This window comes from Triticum aestivum, chromosome 7A (genome assembly GCF_018294505.1).
Source record: "Triticum aestivum cultivar Chinese Spring chromosome 7A, IWGSC CS RefSeq v2.1, whole genome shotgun sequence".
NCBI lineage: Eukaryota > Viridiplantae > Streptophyta > Magnoliopsida > Poales > Poaceae > Triticum > Triticum aestivum.
In genome coordinates, this window is record NC_057812.1 from 484485417 (window position 1) to 484506133 (window position 20717).

The window sequence follows — 20717 nt, forward strand, 5'->3', positions numbered from 1 at the left end:
GAAGAAAAAGAGAAAAAGAGGAGATTAGGAGAAGAAGAAGAAGAGGAGGAGGAGAAGAAAAAAGAAGAAGAGGAAGAAGAAGAAGAAAAAAGAGGAGAGGAGGAGAAGAAGAAGAGGAAAAAGGAAAGGAGGAGGAAGAAGAAGAAGAAGAAGAAGAAGAAGAAGAAGAAGAAGAAGAAGAAGAAGAAGAAGAAGAAGAAGAAGAAGAAGAAGAAGAAGGAAAAAAAGGAAGAAAAGGAAAAGGAGGAAGAAGAAGAAAAGGAAAAAAACCAGACCCGACACGGTACCCGGCACCCCGACACGACACTCCGACCCCGAGACCCCGACCCCGACCCCGAGACCCCGACCCCGACACCCCGACCCCGACCCCGACCCCGACACCCCGACCCCGACCCCGACACCCCGACCCCCCAAGCCTGACCCGACACCCCGACCCCGACCCCGACACCCCGACCCCGACCCGACACGGTAGCCAGACTCCGACCCGGCACCCCGACACGACACCTCGACCCCGAGACCCCGACCCCGACCCCAAGACCCCGACCCCGACACCCCGACCCCGACCCCGACCCCGACCCCGACACCCCGACCCCCCAAGCCTGACCCGACACCCCGACCCCGACCCCGACACCCCGACCCCCCGAGCCTGACCCGACACCCCGACCCCGAGCCTGACCCGACACCCTGACCCCGACACCACACCCCGACCCCGAAACAACACCCCGACACCGACACGGCACTACCCCGACATCGACACGACACCCCGACCCCCCGACCCCGAAACAGCACCCCGACCCCGACACGGCACCCCGACACCGACAGGACACCCCGACCACCGACACCTCCCGAAAAGGTGTTCTTTGGCCTTCCAGAGGCCGAAGGGGTCATATATTTGTGAATTATTAGTTAGGTCATATATTTTTATGTTGTACTTGATGATGATACACTTAAGTGATACACATATTATTATTCATGTCGGTCTTTTTTTATGTTGTACTAATTTCGTTTACTATTTGTCATGGCAGGTGTTGAAAGATGGTGGGCGCTGGTCCGGAGCGTGGTCTGAGGTCTTCCATTCCAGACGCACCTCTCCGCCGAGCGTTGCTGGAAAGTATGGCCACACCGCCGGGCCCTTCTTCGTCGACCGCGGTGCCCAGCAGGGGACGAGGTAGGAAGAGATGAGGTGGGGCACGTGGTCGTGGGAGAGGAGGTAGGGTGACTGCTACGGCGCCTTCCTTGCCGCCACCGCCAGCTGTTTCACCCGAGCACGTGACTGCTAGGGTGGACTCGTCCGAGGAGGAGGCTACACGGACTCCGGTCCACGAGCCTCCGGTCCACGGGTCTTGGGCCCACGAGCCTCGGGTCGACTGGCCTTCGTCCCATGAGAGTTCGGCCCACGTGACCCCGGAGGAGCACATGTCCGGATGGGGTACCTGGCCGGATCAGCCTGAGGAGCCGAGTGGCCATGCTGATGATGGCGGGGAGCCGACTGATCTTGAGGAGGAGGGGGGCACCGTCTACCAGCGTGGTGCTACACGGCTCCCGTCCGTGCCGGTGACCCGCGAGCAGAGGTGGTTGATTTTCCCTGATGGGGAGAGGTACGTAAGTGCATTTAATATTATTGTACCTTGTGCATTCATGTTTTTTCAAATAACTAATGTGTTGGCCTTGTCATGCTGCAGGGGTTGGGACCACCATCATAGTGTCCGCCGGCCCAACTCCGTCCTTGGAGTTCTTTGCCGGCAAATCTTCCCGGGGTTTGTCACGTTGCCTGGTGAGGGTCGGCTTCCAGAGCTTGGATTGAGCTGGGAGCACTACGTGGCTACCCCGGCCCCGCCGGATGAGATTATCGACGGTGTCGTGTGCGACACGAGGGCAGACATGGTGATCAGAAAGTTCTGGGTAATTTCTCCTTTACACATTTAAAAATCTTCAACTAGCTAGTTATTAATTGTACTAATCAATATTGTCTCATTTGATTGCAGACATTCTACAGGTGTGAGGAGGGATATGAGGAGGACGCGGCACATGTTATCGAGAACGTCTGCAAGCGCCTACTCCAGAACATACGGCACGAGGCTCGGGTGCAGGCTGTTCGAGACTACTACGCCTTGCGTGGTATCAAGCAGACCAAGCCGGTGTGCCGCGATAAGTTCTTGAGTAAGGAGAAGTACATGAAGGTAATTCTTAAGGCCTTCTCTACTTAAGTTCCTTCATTTAGTAATTCTTAGCCGTAGCGCTCAAGTTTCTATTTGCTAACTTAGGCGCCTCCGAGATGGTGTGCGGATCGGATGGATTGTTGGGAGGTGTTGGTCGATGAGTGGTGCTCAAAACAATGGCTAGCCCTCCACAACGAGGCCAAGGACAAACGTGCCCAAATGGAAGGTGTGCCACACCATCAAGGCAGCTCCAACTTATATCAGTTCGGGCGCAACTGGGTATGTGGTTTGCTTCATGATTCATGCAATTCATTCATCATGCTAGCTTGAGCCCTTTAATTACTAATTTTCATTGTTTCTCTCTTTCAGGCACGCTACAATAAGGCGGATAAGGTGCCAGAGGTGTACGACCTGTATGCCATGGCCCACACTGCCTCTTTCAACAAAGTCAAGGCTTTCTCTCAGTCTGACCTCGATGATGCAAACAACTTCACCAACATCTCCTCCCACAACAAGCTCATGAGATATAGAGATGAGGGGAAGGCGAGGAAAGGGGAGGACTTTAACCCGAGCCAGGGTCCCATTGATCCAGAGCTGTTGATGATATCTGGTGGCGGGAGGTCCCATGGCTCCATAGCCATTGGAGATGGACTTATCCGTTGTCCTAGCACTCTCCCGAAGATCAAGGCGCGCCAGTCGAGCTCCGCTCCTGAGATAAGGCCTCGTGAATGGCCAGTGCAACTCGCCATCAAGGTTAGTGATACGTACTCAGTTATCTTTCTCCATTACATTGTGTGCGCTTCCATCAATGATTACAAATGGTCATGTGAGTGGTGTTGCAGGCTGCTATACAAAGTGAGAGAGCTAGAACGGAGAAACTTCTGGCGGAGGCGGCGGAGAGGCAGCGGGAGTTGGAGGAGAGGACGACAAAGATGATGGAGGAGGAGAGGGCACGGAATGACATGCAGGCAAAGGCCATGTACGAGCTCCTTGAGGTAAGTTTCTTCTGCAGATTAGCCAAAACATTCATGTAGTGTTTGTCTCATTGTGGCCATGTACTGAGTCGGTAAAACCAAATGTGCAGTCTGTGTGCGAGAAGACAGGTCAAACCGCTCTGCCGATGCCAGTGATTGCTCCTGGGACCACGGTGAGTTTTATTTGAATGGACATTACTTGCTAGTCTTAACATTTGAGTGTCATCATGCTAACAAGACATTGGAAATGATCTTTGGTGCAGCATAACTCCAGACAAGCATCGTACGATCCTTCTCCAGCTACCGACACGAGCCACCCTACTCCTACACCTCCTGGATCTTGGTAAGTTTATCTAGTGTTTTGCTTAACACATGCATAAAGACCTAGACTTAGCTTTATTTCCTCCAATGCTTACCATAATGACCTAGACTTAGCTTCTTCTCCTCCAAAATGACTTAATAAGCTTACTGACCTCCAAAACCATCCATTTTACCTAAGTTAGCTCTAAAACTATCTGTACTTAGCTTACTTATGTCAGAAATTGCATAATTAGCTTAGTTAGCTCATAGACGATCCATTTTACCTAAGTTAGCTCTAAAATGACCCATTTTACCTAGGTTAGCTTATAAATGATCCAGTTCATCCAAGTTAGCTCAAAAATGACCCATTTTACCTAGATTAGCTCCTAAATGATCCATTTTACCTACGTTAGCTTTACAATGACCCATTTCACCTAGGTTAACTCCAAAATGACCCATCTTACCTAGGTTATCTCATAAACGATCCATTTCAACTAATTTAGCTCATAAACGATCCATTTCACCAAGTTAGCTAAAAAACGATCCATTTCACCTAAATTAGCTCTTAAATGATCCATTTCACCTAAGTTAGCTCAAAAAGATCCATTTCAACTAAATTAGCTCATAAATGATCCATTTCACCTAAGTTAGCTCAAAAACGATCCATTTCAACTAAGTTAGCTCATAAATGATCCATTTCACCTAAGTTAGCTAAAAAAACGATCCATTTCACCTTAGTTACCTCAAAAACGATCCATTTGACCTTAGTTAGCTCATAAACGACCCATTTCAACTAAGTTAGCTCATAAATGATCCATTTCACCTTAGCTAGCTCATAAATGACCCATTTCAACTTAGTTAGCTCATATATGATCCATTTCACATAAGTTAGCTCATAAATGATATACTCTTCTTGTTCTAGTCTTCTTCTTATTCTACTCTTCTTGTTCTAGTCTTCTTCTTGTTCTACTCTTCTTCTTGTTCTACTCTTCTTGTTCTAACTTTCTTATTTTTCATTTTGCAGATTTCATTCACTTGACGAAAGCTTGCATAGATGGAGTGCTCCTTATCCCTTTCTCTGTTTCTTTTGTATCGTTGAACTATGCATGTATCGTTGGATGAAACTGTTGTAATATATATGGTTGGATGCCTCTATGTTGAACTTGTTATGTATGATGGAACTATGCATGTAATATATATGGTTGGATGATGAAGTTATGTGTTGGATATCTTATATGTTTGCTCTGTAATGGCCTTTTGAAATATATCTATATATGTCATATATATTTGTGATGAAAATTGTTGGATTTAATAAAAAAAGATAAAAGAGCAAATATGCAGGCTCTTTGCCGTCTGCCACCGACGGCAACGGGCTCTTTGCCGTCTGCCGCGGACGGCAAAGAAGACATGTGGCATCTAGCTGTGCTTCCTGGGAGCTGACCCATTTGGTCAGTTTGCCTACAGTGGCAGACGGCAAAGAACCTGCCATGTAGTGACGTGTAGATGACATCATACGGCAGACGGCAAAGACACTAGAAATTTTGCCGTCAGCGGCGGACGGCAAAGGCCTGCCGTTAGCCACTTAACGGACTGACAGCGCAATTATTGTCGTCCGCTCTCTTTGTAGTCCGCCGCAGATGGCAAAGGGCCTTTGCCGTCAGCCGCCAGGAAGCAGACGACAAAGTAGCTGTTTACCGTAGCCTACTTTGCTGGAGCCTTTTGCCGTCCGCGGCTGACGGCAAAGGCCTTTGCCGTCCGCCATTCATGCCTTTGCCGTCCGCCGTGGCAGACGGCAAAGTAGCTGATTCCTGTAGTGTCGCCTGCCAACCACGGACCGACTCCGGGAAAGTAATGGATGGAAAACAGCTCTTCCCCCTCGTCTGGATCGCCTAGCCCCCGAACAACTGGATCACCTGCGTCCTCTCGTCACTCGACTTGGCCTTCTTGACCGATTGAGAACGGCAGGTAAAGATGTGCTTGAAAAGTCCCCAATGGGGGCGGCAACCCAAGAAAGCCTCACACATGGAAATGAAAGCGGCAAAGTATACAATGGAGTTGGGAGTAAAGTGGTGGAGCTGTGCTCCGAAGAAGTTCAAGAAGCTCCGGAAAAAAGGATGGGGCGGCAGAGAAAACCCTCGGTCGATGTGGGTGGCTAGGAGCACGCACTCACCGTCACGGGGTTGAGGTTCGATCTCTCCCCCCGGAAGACGCGCGGCTTCCTAGGGAATGACTCCCCCCTCGACCATGTCGTCGAGATCCTCTTGCCGGAGCACCGACGGCATCCAGTCTCCCTGGATCCAACCTTTGGGCAGAGCGGTCCTAGAGGAAGATCCGCCCCGAGCAGACCTCTTCCCTTTCCCCGCCGCCGCCGCCTTCTTCACGCGCTCCAGAGTAGTCGTCTTGCCCTTCACCATCGTCGCCGGTGAAATCTCGAACGGGCTTGCGGCGCTAGGGTGAGAACGGAGGTGGCGGAAGGACTTGCGAAGGGAGAGAAGAAGAAGAAAGCAGAAGGGAGCGCACTATTTGGAAACCCCGAGCCGGCAACTTATAAGGGGCCGCTTCCGAGTGGCTGACTAGTAGGCCCTGGCTATCCAGTCAAATCCCGCAGCAGACGCGCGCGCAGTACATGGCGAAAAAGGCGACGCGGGGATCAAGGAGCTTCTGCTTCATCGCTTCTGATTACTATGGCCGCTCCCGTCCCGCGCGCTTCCCAAAATCCGAATCCTGTGACATCTGCGGGCCACAGAACAACTTGTCAAAACAGAAGACCCCGATCGCACCGGCGCTCAGTATGTCACAAGTAAAGAAATTCACTCGACGATAGGCCTGGAATGGATCAAGGCGACTGAAAGAGGTTGATAACGTCATCCGTGATGATTGGCCCAAAACGAGGCACTCGTGTAGCCCAAATAACCAGTCGGGAAGATCCCCAACTCTTTCCCCACTCTAACCTCGATCCATTCGGGGGCTAATGATGAAACTATGTACCCAGGGTAGGGGCACGGACCCGTCGAAAGAGCCCTACCCAAGGACATCCCTAGAAGAAGTCACCTTTCAATCGACTTGAAGGTATCTCACTCGATGGGTTCAAGACACTCGACCAAGAAGCTACCAGTCGACCATGAAGCTAGCCACTCGACCGCCCGGAGATCTGAAGTCACTCTGCAGGCAAACGGTCGGCTATTAAGTAGTCTTTATGGTCATTGTAGCACTCTATTAGGGGCATTACCAGTAACGCCCAACCTTAAATGTACCTTAAACCCTGCATTACTGAGGGCAGGAGAGGGCCGGCGAACTCTATATAAGCCAGCCCCCTCCTCAGTATGAAGGGTTCGCACCCCTGTTATTTACACGCCAGTAAGCCAGTCGACCACCTCCGGGCACCGAGACGTAGGGCTGTTACTTCCTCCGCGAAGGGCCTGAACTCGTACATCTTGGTGTGTTTACAACTTCCCAATAGCTGAGATCTAGCCTCTCCATACATAACCCCCTACATCACTGTCAGAGTTAGAACCACGACAGTGGGCTCTCATGTAAGAGCCATCCTCTACTACATGGTGGAGCATTGGGAGAGGCACCTGTATGGAGGTGGTCAGGAATCTGGGAGACTCACGCCGGTCGTAGCGCCGTAGTTAAAATGATAATGGCAAGTCAAATCACGGGGCCCCACCTGTCTAGCAGTAACTCGCTGTCAAATCACACAGCCCTACGTTTGCAGCAGCCTACTCGTCTTCTCGCGTTTCTGTCGAACCGACTAGGTGGAACTGCCCCGCCGCCTACCGTGCAGGAAAAGCCCCGTCCTCGACTTTTAAATAGTATACAGTATACTAATTTTGTATCCATGGATTGCACCCGTGCCATGGAGCAAAGCGTCAAGAAAATGGAGGAGAGACAGTGGTCTTGCAATAGAGAAGAGGGAGAGGCGAGACGGTGGTTTTGGAATGGAGATGATGGAGAGGAGAGGAGGTGGTTTTGCAATGGAGAAGAGGGAGAGGAGCGTGCGGCAGCGATTTAGTATTGGACGAGAGGGCCGGCGCGCTCTGACTGGATCAAAATCAAAATCAATTTGGTGACATGCATTCACATTTTGCTTGTCAAATACAATATGTGGTCAAAGTTTGACCCAAAATACGCGAAACAACAAAAAATACTTCCAAGACCAGCACCGCCCTTCCGCTCTTCTCCTCTTAAACCACCGCCGCTCCTCTCCTGTTCCAATCTAAATGCAGCACCGCTCCTCTCCTCTTCCATTTCAAAACCACCGCCCCTCCTCTCCTGTTCCAGTCCAAAACCAGCGTCACTCCTCTCCCGTTCTAATCCAAAACCAGAGCTACTCCTCTCCTCTTCCATTAAAAAACCACCACCGGCGAGTGAAGGTGCTGTGGAGAAGTAGATCGTTGGAGGAGTACAACCGATACGCGAGGATCACAAACGGCGACCCTATGAAGCTAGCTAGGATGTTGGACATACAGTCTTGGTTTGACAACAAGGACCAACTAGCGGCGACGGCGACATCCATGGCCAAATATCTGCAACAGAGTGAAAAGGTGGCGATACTCCTGGAGGGAGTCGCGCCGGATTACATAGAGTTGCTCCTCTGGGCCATGGAGCAAACAGATTCACCGAATCCGATCATGAGGGAGCGGTGGTGGGAGTATCGATCCCAAATGGAGCATCCACCAGAGATTGAAGGATCGAGCATCTACAGGGTGCCGTTTGTGAGGGTGTCCTGCCAGAGCGAGCCGGTGGAGTCTTTGTCGACCGAACCCAACTGCAAGAGGAGAAAAGCAGTTGACCCGACGACGCTTCCCCGCCATCGTCTCCCTCGCCGTTCACATCGTCTCACGGGGCGGCTGTCTGCCGCCGAGGAATAGGAGGGGGTTGCCCCCCCAACCCAATAGTCGGGAAGGTTGTGAATTGTCAGGAGGAGCTTAGGGTTGTCAGTAATTGCAGGTTGTGAATTGTGTTTTGTGTTGTGTATTTTGAGAGTACTTTCAGATATGAATGTCTTTTGAATTTCAAATTTGCAGTATTGAGCATATGAAGTATTTTATGAATTCTAGATATCTAGTTTTAGCACTTAAAAAATGTAGTTTCATAGGAGTATAAAAATACAGACAATGTGATTCTTAGAGAAGAAACTGCAAGTTTCAGTTTCAGATAAGAAACTGCAAGTTCAGTTTCACATAAGAAACTGCAACTTTCAGAGGCAGAGCATTTATATTAACACGGCCTTTTCAAACAGGGTTAAAATCATGTTGGAAGTTTTATTCACGGTCGAAAATGGAACTACCAGCCAGTTAACATCATGTTGATCAACATTCATGCATAGCACATCTTCATATGATGCACAGTCAAAATGCCCACACAATGTCGAGTGTGCGAAACACACAGAAAACGAGGGACGAAGTTTTGGCAAGTGTTGGACGTGGTTTTGGGCTGCCCCGTCTAGGCTTTCATTTTTAACATGTGCAGCCCACGTCCTCGGATGGGAGGTCCATAGGCATGTTTGTATTTTCTTAGGGCCATCATGTATCGACCGGCCTATGGACCTCCCATCCGAGGTTTTTTTGGCAGCCCAATTTATGTATTTTTTTGAAGAAAACGCAGAGGTCTGTTCTATTTTTCTATATAAGAATAGGAACACCAGCTCCAACTTATGTTTCCCTTCTAATTATATTATATATATTTAAATTATTTTATATGTTGACTGTTTAGTTCACATGATTGGAAAATAGATGACCGCTCTCACGACCCCCTTCGCCCCCGCCACCACCTCCACCCTTGCCGCCGCCCCCGCCACTACCTCCACCCTCGCCGCCACCCCCCGCCTCCTGACTCCGGGCGCGCCTGCCCCCCTGAGCAAGTCTGCTCGCGCGCCCCATGGAGTCACCGGCCATATCCACGGGGGAATGGCTAGAAGACAGGCAGATGTACAAGATGCATCTCCCACATGTCTACAAAGCCTTCCCGCGGATGCTCCAGCAACTCGACTCTGTCGCGCCGGCGGTGCTGCAGGAGACTCGAGGGAGGAGATGGAGGGAGCGGGCGATGCGGATCCGCGACGACTCTCTCTCCTAGACCCAGTGCACGCGCGAATGGAGGGAAGCAGAGGAGGAAGCTATGAGGGAGGAAGCCAAGGAGGGGCCGAATCCGTTCTCTCACTCGCGCAGGTATGCTCGGATGTGCAAGGATCATGTGGATTGGGAGCTGCTGAATCTAGCCCTACGGATCTACTTCGAAGGAGATTTCTCGGAGAAGCACAGGATGCCCCACCCCAGTGAGCCACCGATTGCGTTCGTTCGATGACCGAAAAGAGAAGTGAATTCAGGAGATCCACGCCGTGCTATGAGATGGGAATGCTTGACTAGACTCCTGCCCACCAGCACGCCACCGGAGCCGGAGCAGGTGGATCCCCTACCTTACCTCTCCCCCCAAACCTGCAGAAGATTGAAATTAGGCTTGCAATCTGCTTCAATTGAGCTTTCTGGTGGTTATTTCTGCTCCCTGAGAGACAACATCTGGCTGGAGGATGAGAAGGAACCAGGAACTCCGATGAATTTCCCCTATCACAATGGGGGGAGCGCCGGTTGGGCAGTGGTACAGCCCACCTTTGCCCCAAATGGGGGCACAATCTGGGCAGGCTCCTGTAATTGCCCAAGATCAATCTGCTGGTGGTTTTGGCTCTCAGATCAGTGGGAAATCTCAAGGCAAGAATCAGCAAAAGAAGAGATAGGACATCTAGAAAACTGCTCCTGCCCCTGCTTCGGGCCTTATGGCATACTCTGAGGTGATCTGCTACAACTGTGGGGAACCAGGGCATCATTTGGATAAATGTGTCAAGCCCAAGAGTTGTTTTATCTGCAAAATGGTTACCCATAAAGTTGAGAATTGCCCTGTCAGAAGGAAAACCCACAGTTCTGCTAGATATGTTGGAAGTGCTGCTCCAGGATTAAGTCCACCATTGACAGAATTTTCTGTGACACAGAATTAGATAGTTTTTCCCCTTTCTAGTTGTAGAACTCTGCCCAGATGTGGTAGTGACCACACTCCTTTGCTCTGGAACTCTGGTCTTAACCAAACTCCAAAGAGCAATAGTTTTAAATTTGAAAAGTGGTGGTTGCTTAGAGAAGATTTTACTGAGCTAGTCAGGAAAATCTAGAATGAGCCTACTGGGAGCAGCTGCCCCCTAGAAAATTGGCAGATCAAAATCAGGAGATTTAGAAGAACTACCAAAGGGTGGAACTCCAATGAGGAAGCTAATCTTAGAAGATACAAAAGGCTTCTCCTCCTTGAGTTTGATTCTCTAGATATTAAGGCAGAAACCACTGACCTCTCTGAGGCTGACACTAATAGATTAAACTTTGTCCATGGAGAGCTCAAGAAAATTTGGCTTCAATAAGAAATCAAAGCCAAACAAAGGTCTAGAGACTGGAACATTAAGGAGGGTGATAGAAATACCGCTTACTTCCATGCAGTAGCTAACCAGAGGAGGAGGAAAACCCTCATTCACTCCCTTGATGGCCCTAATGGCCCTGTTACTGAGGTAGATGAGATGCTGAAAGTGGCTAGTGACTTTTACAAAGACCTGTTTAAGAAAGAAAACCCTTCCGGGTTCTCTCTACAAAACATTTTTTTCTCTGCTTCTGAAAAAGTCTCTCCTGCTGAAAATGGGCTGCTAGAAGCCCCTTTTTCAGAGACAGAGGTGAAGGAAACTATTTTTAGCTCTTATCCTGTTGGGGCTCCTGGTCCTGATGGGATTCCCTTCTTGTTTTACCAGCATTTTTGGGACTTGGTGAAAAATGATCTCTTAGATCTTTTCCAAGCCTTTCATAGAGGAGAGTTGGATCCAGCAACTTACTCATGGGGGGTCTATTGGGGTCAAGTTAAATAACTGTGAAAGTGATTTTTTCCTTGCACGTAAAGGCCTTAGGCAAGGTGACCCCATCTCCCCACTTTTGTTTAATTTGGTAGTGGACGTTCTTACTAAAATGCTGAGCAAAGCTGCTGATCACAGTCTGATTGCAGGGCTCTGTCCTGAGGTCTGCCCTGGTGGCATCATCTGCCTTCAATATGCAGATGATACCATCCTTTTCTTAGACAATGACTCCACACATGCTAGCAATCTGAAAACTGTTCTAACCTGGTTTGAACAAGTCTCAGGCATGAGAGTCAACTACTCTAAAAGTGAACTCATCCCTATCAACATGGATGATCAGGAGTTAGCTGACTTCCTCTCTATTCTAGTCTGTAATAAAGGTAACCTCCCCATTAAGTACCTAGGTATCCCCTTCTGGATAAAATCATTAAAAGGATTGTTGGGTGGAGGGGCAAACTTCTCTCTTACAGAGGTAGATTGATCCTCATACAAGCTTGTTTGGCTAGCATTCCAGTGTATCTCCTCTCCTTCTTCAAGTTCCCTAAATGGGCAGCGAACCTCATCAATTCTCAGATGTCTCATTGCTTGTGGATTGATTTTGAGGGAAATAGGAAGCTACACCTTGCTAATTGGTCCCTACTCTCTATGAAAAAAGATTTTGGAGGCCTATGCATACCTAACCTCCAAGAAATTAACATCTGTCTTCTAGGGTCTTGGATTAAAAGATTCTATGTGGAAGACCTAAAACCCTGGAAGTTTCTTATTGCCCATAAATACCTAGAAAACAAACCTAATATTTTTGTCCCTTACTCCAACCCTAAGACCTCTAGATTCTGGAAAGGATTAAAATCTATTATGCATGCTGTGAAATTTGGCTACAGATGGAACATAGGGGATGGGAGCAGAACCAGGTTCTGGGAAGATACTTGGTTTGGCACATACCCCATAGCAGTCCAATTTTGGCCTATTTACTCTGTCTGCAATGAGCTTAACAAAATTGTCAATGAAGTTTGGGACGGTCAATGCCTAAAACTCTCTTTTAGAAGGAACTTTAGTGATAGTCTCATGGAACAATGGTTCCAGTTGGAGGAAATTGCCAAAAGCATTACCTTTACTGCCGAGCCGAATGCCCTGATTTGGCAGCTGGACAATAAGGGGAAGTATTCCTCCAGCTCCCTCTATCATGTTATCAACTTTAGAGGGGTTCAACTCGTGTTTATCCCTGCTGTCTGGACATTGAGAGTTCCCCCTAAAATTCATGTATTTCTCTGGCTTCTCTCCAGAAACAAATTGATGACTAGGGATAACCTTAGGAAGAGACACATCATCAAACCCCTTGATTGTGTTTACTGCGTGGAACAAGAGTCTTGTTCTCACCTATTTTTTGAATGTATAGTTGCTAAACATCTCTGGGCCCACATTGAGGAATATTTCTCTAGTCAAATTGGCTCATCCTTCGAATCTGTCGCCAGATTCTGGATTGCTACCAAAAATTGCTCAGTTTTAAACACTGTTAGCTCAGCTGTCCTTTGGTGCCTCTGGAAATATAGAAATGCTGTGATTTTCAGTAACACCTCCTGGATTTTCATTCCGCAGGTCTTGAGGTTGATCATGAACATGGTGAGGAACTGGGCGATTCTCTCCTCTGGATCGGACAAGGACAAGTTGATGAGCTTCCTGGAAACCCTAACATGATCCCTCCAGAAACCGTTGGTGATCACTTGTGGCTGAACAAGGCTCGGCCTGCTCTGGGGCTAGACCCGTGGGCTCGTCTCAAGATCTCTGATGAAGATGATGGGCACCTGGCACCGGAAAAGAGGGACATCCACCATGCTACGCCTTCCAGCCCGGTGTCTCCGCTTGCTTACTAGTCGCCGCAGGCTGACACGGCCCCTCGGCTGAATACCATGAAGGCTTCGCTGGACCCTCCTTGTTCATTTGAGTGCTCTATCTGCTCTGCCTTTGGCACCGCTCGGGTGATTTGTGTTATTCAGAGAACTTGTTCATCCACCCCCCTTGTTTGTAGCTTTTCTACCTTTGCTTTCGAACTGCTCTTTGAGCTGCTGTATCAGAATATGTTGTGGTTTCGTTCTCAGCAATGGAACCGGGGAGATGCTCCCTGTTTTTCTAAAAAATATATTTTATATGTTATTATATAAAGCTTGGTAAGACTATAAATTTAAGGACAAATGTAATAATATCACTTATTATTTAAATATATTTATAACAAAATGCTCAGCCCCTTTTTATTTTTTGATAACATTGCTGGCCCAACCCAACATTATAATTAGAATCAACCCAGCAAAATCGTGTATTTTGAGGAAGTGCAAATGGGCTGTAATTTTTTAGGAAATAAAATAAACGGGCCGCATGGACATTACATTATTTGTTCACCCAGCCCAGCTAATGGTTGTAATTAAAAAAAGATCAAATTGATTGTAAATTCTAAAAAAATGGGTTGAATACGTGCCACATTTTTGGAGGCTAAAATGTGGGCCAATAGGTCGAAGCCAATGCAAGTTGTTGTCAATTTAGTCAACAAATGATTTTGACATGTTAGCCGTTGGATTTACATCCAATGACCGACATCCCTCTTCAGTCTCTCGTCTTCTTCCTCCAGCGTCGTCGGGACCACCTCCCGCCTCCTGCTGCAAGCAGCTCTGCTTAGCATGCTTCGCTATGAAGCGATACTCCACCGTTGGCCAGGCCATCCCTCCACCCCTCCACACCTCCTGTTCTTCTCCACCGACTGCCGAGCCACACCACACTAGAACCAGTTAACCGTCGTACACCTCTCTGTCTATGAGTCTACTCCCGCGTCTTCCCATCTCCGGCTCGTTGCTGTCCGGGGCCTCGCCATCGTCCACCACCTTGGATGCGCTCGGCATGGCGTGGTCAACATGGTAAACGAACGACACCATCAGAAGTAGACTGTGCATGGAGAGGCTTACAGCTGGGTCCACGGCTGCACACAAGGAAATGCCTCCTTATTACGCGCAAAATAATGATTCCTCCACCTAACATCTGGGACCCACCAGAAGGGCCTCTGTATTTCACGAAATAAAATGCCCCCCACTGACATGTCGGACCCACCAGCTATCTATGCACGCAAGGAAGTGGCTCCTTATTACGCACAAAAAAATGAATATTCCCCCTGCCAGCAGCAACCCAGCATAGTGGGAGGCTGACTTGTGGGCCTACCAAGTTGACGGGGACGGAGGGCTTTGTCAACTTAGTCAATATAACAATTCTAGCTCTTGTTACCATATGATATTCATCCAACGGCCATAGTGCTTCTTCAACCTCTGGTCTTCTTGCTCCAGCCGCCCAAACTAGCGCCGGTCCTGCCGCGTGCTCCTACCTCCCGTGGCCGGCTGTGATGCCGCGGAGGCCTCACCGCCCCCTACTACTCCCACCGCTGGCCAGGCTATCCCTCTACTCACCCACACCCCCTGTTATTCTGCGGCGACATCAGCCTCACACTGCAGCCGAACCAGTGAACCCTCATACTCCTCTTCGCGTGGGCATCCACTGCTGCATCTTCCCCGGCTCCGAGTCGTCCCCTTCCTAGTCCTCGCCATCGTCCACCGCCCTGGTGCTCTCGGTGCGGCGTGGTCAACGTGGTCAACGACTGACTTCCATCGGAAGAGTACTGTACGTGGACAGGCTGACAGCTGGGTCCACGGCAGCCGCAAGGAAGTGCCTCCTTATTACGCGGAAAATAATTATTCCTCCACCTGACAGCGGGGACCCACCAAACGGGCCACCAGTATTTTGCGAAAAAATAGTTTCCCCTGACTGCCGGGACCCACCGGACGGGCCACCATATTTCATGAAAAAAATGTTCCCCCTGCTGTCAGCTCGGACCCACCGGAAGTGCCTCCTTATTACGCAGAAAAAAATGAATACTCCCCGGCTAGCTGGGACCCACCTTGCTGGGAGGCTGACTTGTGGGCCTACTAAGTTGACGGGGATGAAGGGCTTTGTCAACTTAGTCAATATGAACGATTCTAGCTCCGGTGATTGTACGATGTCCATCCAACGGCCATAGTGCTTCTTCAACCTCTGGTCTTCTTGCTCCAGCCGCCCAAAGCAGCGCCCGTCGTGCCGCATGCTCCTACCTCTCATGGTCGGCTATGCTGCCGCAGAGGCCTCACCGCCCCCTACTATTCCCACCGCTGGCCAGGCCCTGCAGCGGCGGCAGCCTCACACTGCAGCCGAACCAGTGAACCCTCGTAGTCCTCTCCGCGCGCGCTTCCACTGCCGCGTCATCCCCTTCCTAGGCCTCGCCGTCGTCCACCGTCGTGGTGCTCTCCGCGCGGCATGGTCAACGTGGTCAGGGAACGACTTCCATCGAAAGAGTACTATACGTGGAGAGGCTGACAGCTGGGTCCGTGGACACAGCCCAGTTTTTTTGTGATTTGCCAAGTAAGTCGCTTTGCCAGGCCTGTTGGGCTGCAAATCTTTCAAGGCAAAGAGAGCTTTCATTCGGCTGGCCGAGAAAATAGCCAATCAGTAATGAGCAATGGGTTGTACATTTTTAAAACACATCAAACCGGCAATTAGTTTCAAATATCTTTTTTTTCATTCCAAGATTTTAAGTTACATTAATTTTTATGCCTGGAGAATTTGTTGGATTTTATATTGATATACATTTATTTTTAAAATCAGTTTGAATGTGAGTCGAAATTTCGGGATTAAAAACAGTTCGGACCGCACTGAAATATGCAAAATTTCGTATAATTTTTTAACCGTTGCCACAATATGGGCTGTAATGCTCACAAAAAGAATATGGGCTCCAAAAAACCTTTAGAATTAGCAAATGGGCTGTAATTTATTAGAAATAATGGCAGATGGGTTGTATGTTGTTTTCCATAGATTTGAGGCTTTCCTAAAAAAAGGTTGACGCACAAGCACTGACTGTTGGATGTCCATCCAACGGCCGTCGTGCTTCTTCAATCTCTGATCTTCCTGCTCCTGCTGCTCAAACAAGCGCCGGCGGGACTGCTTGCTCCCTCCTCCTCGCGGCCGGCTATGCTGCCGCGCAGGCCTCACCGCCCGACCGTACTCCCATCGCTGGCCTAGCCATCCCTCTACTCACCCACACCTGCTGTTATTCTCCGGCGATGGCAGACGAACCAGTATACCCTCATACAGTCGTACTCCCCTCCACGTGGGAAACAACTGCCGAGTCTTCCCTGCCTCCGTGTCGTCCCTTTCCTAGGCCTCGCCGTCGTCCACCGCCCTGGTGCTCTCAGCGCGGCGTGGTCAACGTGGTCAAGGAACGACTTCCATCGGACGTGGACTGTACATGGAGAGGCTGACAGCTGGGTCCACGGCCGCAGCAAGGAAGTGCCTCCTTATTACGCGGAAAATAATGATTCCTCCACCTGACAGCTGGGACCCACCGGACGGGCCACTGTATTTCATGAAAAAAATGTTTCCCCTGACTGCTGGGACCCACCAGCAACATCTTCGCACTCAAGGAAGTGCGTCCAGGCAAAAAAACAAAACAATTCACCCCCTGACTGCTGGGACCGACCAACTACATCTTCGTAGGCAAGGAAGTGCCTGACAGTCGGGACCCACCTGGTCGAAGCGTACATAGCGTTGTCATTCTGGTCGCGAACATGTATGTACATACTGGTCGATGTAGAGGTGTGCACGTGTCGTAGTAGAGGCGCGCACATAGCATTTACACGTACATACAACGGCCAGGGTGCAAGAAAGAAAATACGACCACATATGTGTACATACGGGCGGGGTCTCGAACGCCTACTCACGCATACGTACGGCCAGGGCTCGTGTACATGGCTGGGTCGGAACGTAGAAACAGCGTCGTCGTCGTGTTCATGGGGAGGCAACGGAATGCGTTGTGTTCATGGGGAGGCAACGGAATGCGTCGTGTTCATCGGGAGGGCTTGGACGGAACAGTCGATGGAAACGAGGCCTGGCGTACCGCAGAACGAAGGAAACGGCCTTGTGTTTGACCAGCCACGTCCGAAACGGGATCCTGTTCATCGGGAGGGGTCTGGCGTACTGCAAAACGGAGGAAATGGACCTCCTACGGTCGAAACGGCGGTCCCGTTGATCGGGAGGGGTGTGGCGTACCGCAAAACGAAGGAAACGGACTTGTGTTGGAGCGCTACGGTCGAAACAGGGGTCCTGTTAATCGGGAGGGGTGTGGCGTACCAAAAAACGGGACTCCACAGGATACTGTTCATCTCCACCGTTGACCTCCCCCAGCCTCCACGGGCTCCTGTTCATCCAGCCTCCACGGGCTCCTGTTCATCCAGCCTCCACCGCGCGCTACTCCACCGGCTACTGTTCAACCACCCCTCCACCGTCTACTATTCATCCATCCCTCCACACCACGGGGTCCTATTCAACCACCCCTCCATGGGCACCCCTCCACCGTCTACTGTTCATCTAGCCCTCCACACCATGGGGTCATGTTCAACCACCCCTCCACCGTCTACTGTTCATCCAGCCCTCCACACCATGGGGTCCTGTTCATCCACCCCTCCACGGGCACCCCTCCACCGTCTACTGTTCATCCAGCCCTCCACCACACCACGGGGTCCTGTTCATCCAAAGGCAACGCCATCGCTCACTATTCATCCAACCCCCCCCCCCCCCCGCAACGCTCACTGTTCATCCCATCGATCGGCTTCAGTTAGCAGCAGTAGCGAAGGAATCGCTCGATCGAGTTCAGTTAACAGCCATCGATCGATCGCTCGGGTTCAGTAACGCGTAGCCTGCAGTGCAATCGCTCGGGTTCAGTTTGAGCCCAACGCCTTGCTAGGGTTCAGTTAGAGCCAACGCCTCGCACACACGCGCGTACGTGTACGAGAGAAACGTGCATCGCTCGGCCCCCGACCTCCCACCGTAACCGGGAACTCCCCGAATTCCCCCCCCCCTCGCTTCTACCATGGTCTTTTCCGTCATGGACGACCCAAAGAATGTCATGCAGCTGCGTCTACGGCCCGCCCAGTACGAAAAGCCCATTTTCTGTCATGATTTTTTGTCATAGAAGTAGGAGCCCACCACATCTATGATGATACCGGGTTTTGTCACAATTATCGTCATAGAAGTGTCATATGTATGATAGAAAAAAATTCATTCGGCCCAAAATGTCACGGATGTGTCTTTTTTTGTAGTGCAACCAGCAAGTCAATAAGCTCGAGGAAGAGAATCGTTTCCTGAGGGGCATCATCGCGAAAAATATCACATCACCACCCCGAAGAAGGAGACATAATCACACGGGTACAAGCACTCCCCATGGCAACTGCCAAGCTTGGGGGAGTGCCCCGGTATCGTATCACCATCACACCTTTTATCTTTACTATTTTTCTTAGTTCAGTCCTTTTGGTAATATCTTGATCTAGCAGAATAAAGTTTTAGTATGATCTAGTTGTGAGTTTTGCTTTATGATCTTCCTATGTAATCGAGTCGATGAGCTATATATAATAAAGATTAGTGTTGAGTCAAGGGCTTGATTATCTTGCTATGATCTTGAGGGAATAAAATAAAAGAGAAAGAATAAAAAGAAATAAAGATATCATATGGAGAGTGATGACTTCACATATAAGAGTAAGATGAATAAAATTTGTTGAGAGTTGACGAACATAGTTTTGGTCATCGTTGCAATTAATATGAAGTAATAAAGAAAGAGAGATCTTCACATATAAATATACTATCTTGGACATGTTTTATGATTGTGAGCACTCATTAAAGTACGATATGCTAAAGAGTTGACGTTGTACAAGGAAGACAACGTAATGGGTTATGTTTTCTTACATCTGAGATAAATTATATTGTCATGGATCATCCAACATGTTGAGCTTGCCTTTCCCTCTCATGCTAGCCAAGTTCTTTGCACCAAGTAGAAATACTACTTGTGCTTCCAAATATCCCTAAACCCGTTTTTTCCATGAGAGTCTACCATATCTACCTATGGATTGAGTAAGATCCATCAAGTAAGTTGTCATCGATGCAAGCAATAAAAATTGCTCTCTAAAAATGTATGACTTATAAGTGTGGAGAAAATAAGCTTTATACGATCTTGTGACATGGAAGAAATAAAAGCGACAGACTGCATAATAAAGGTCCATATCACAAGTGGCAATATAAAGTGACGTTCTTTTGAATTAAGATTTCGTGCATCCAACTATAAAAGTGCATGACAACCTCTGCTTCCCTCTGTGAAGGGCCTATCTTTTATTCTTGTCTTATACTTCATGCAAAGAGTCCTAGTGATATTCACCTTTCCATTTTTACATTTTATCCTTTGGCAAGCACAATGTGTTCGAAAGATCCTGATATATATAGCTAAGTGGATGTGAGTTTCCATGAACTATTATTGTTGACATTACCCTTGAGGTAAAACATTGGGAGGCAAAACTGTAAGCCCCTACCTTTCTCTGTGTCCAATTAAAACTTCATACCCATAAATATTGCATGACTGTTAGCAATTGTGAAAGAATAAAAGATGGTTGAGTATGTGTACTTGCTTAAAAGCTCTTATATTGACTCTTTCCTATGTTATGATAAATTGCAATTGCTTCAATGACTGAAATTAGAGTTTGCTGGTTCTCAATAAAGTTTATGATTCATACTTGAAATTGTGATTGAATTATTACTTTAGCATAAGAGATCATATGACAATATATATATGTTGCTATTCTAAGAATGATCATGATGCCCTCATGTTCGTATTTTATTTTATCGACACCTCTATCTCCAAACATGTGGACATATTTTTTGATTTCGGCTTTCGCTTGAGGACAAGCAAGGTCTAAGCTTGGGGGAGTTGATACGTCCATTTTGCATCATGCTTTTATATTGATATTTATTGCATTATGGGCTGTTATTACACATTATGTCACAATAGTTATGCCTATTCTCTCTTATTTTACAAGGTTTACATGAAGAGGGAGAATGCCGGCAGCTGGGATTCTGGGCTAGAAAAGGAGCAAATATTAGAGACCTATTCTGCACAACTCCAAAAGTCCTGAAACTTCATGGAAGTTATTTCCAGAATATATAAAAAATATTGGGCGAAATAAGTACCTAAGGGAGCCCACACCCAGGCCACGAGGGTGGGGAGCGCGCCCTACCCCCCTGGACGCGCCCCCCTGCCTCGTGGGCTCCCTGGTGGCCCTCCGATGCCCATCTTCTGCTATATGAGGTCTTTCGTCCGAGAAAAAATAATAAGCAAGCTTTCGGGAAGAAACTCCGCCGCCACGAGGCGGAACCTTGGCAGAACCAATCTAGGGCTCCGGCAGAGCTGTTCTGCCGGGGAAACTTCCCTCTGGGAGGGGGAAATCATCACCAACGATCCTCTCATCGGGAGGGGGACAATCTTCATCAACATCTTCACCAGCACCATCTCATCTCAAACCC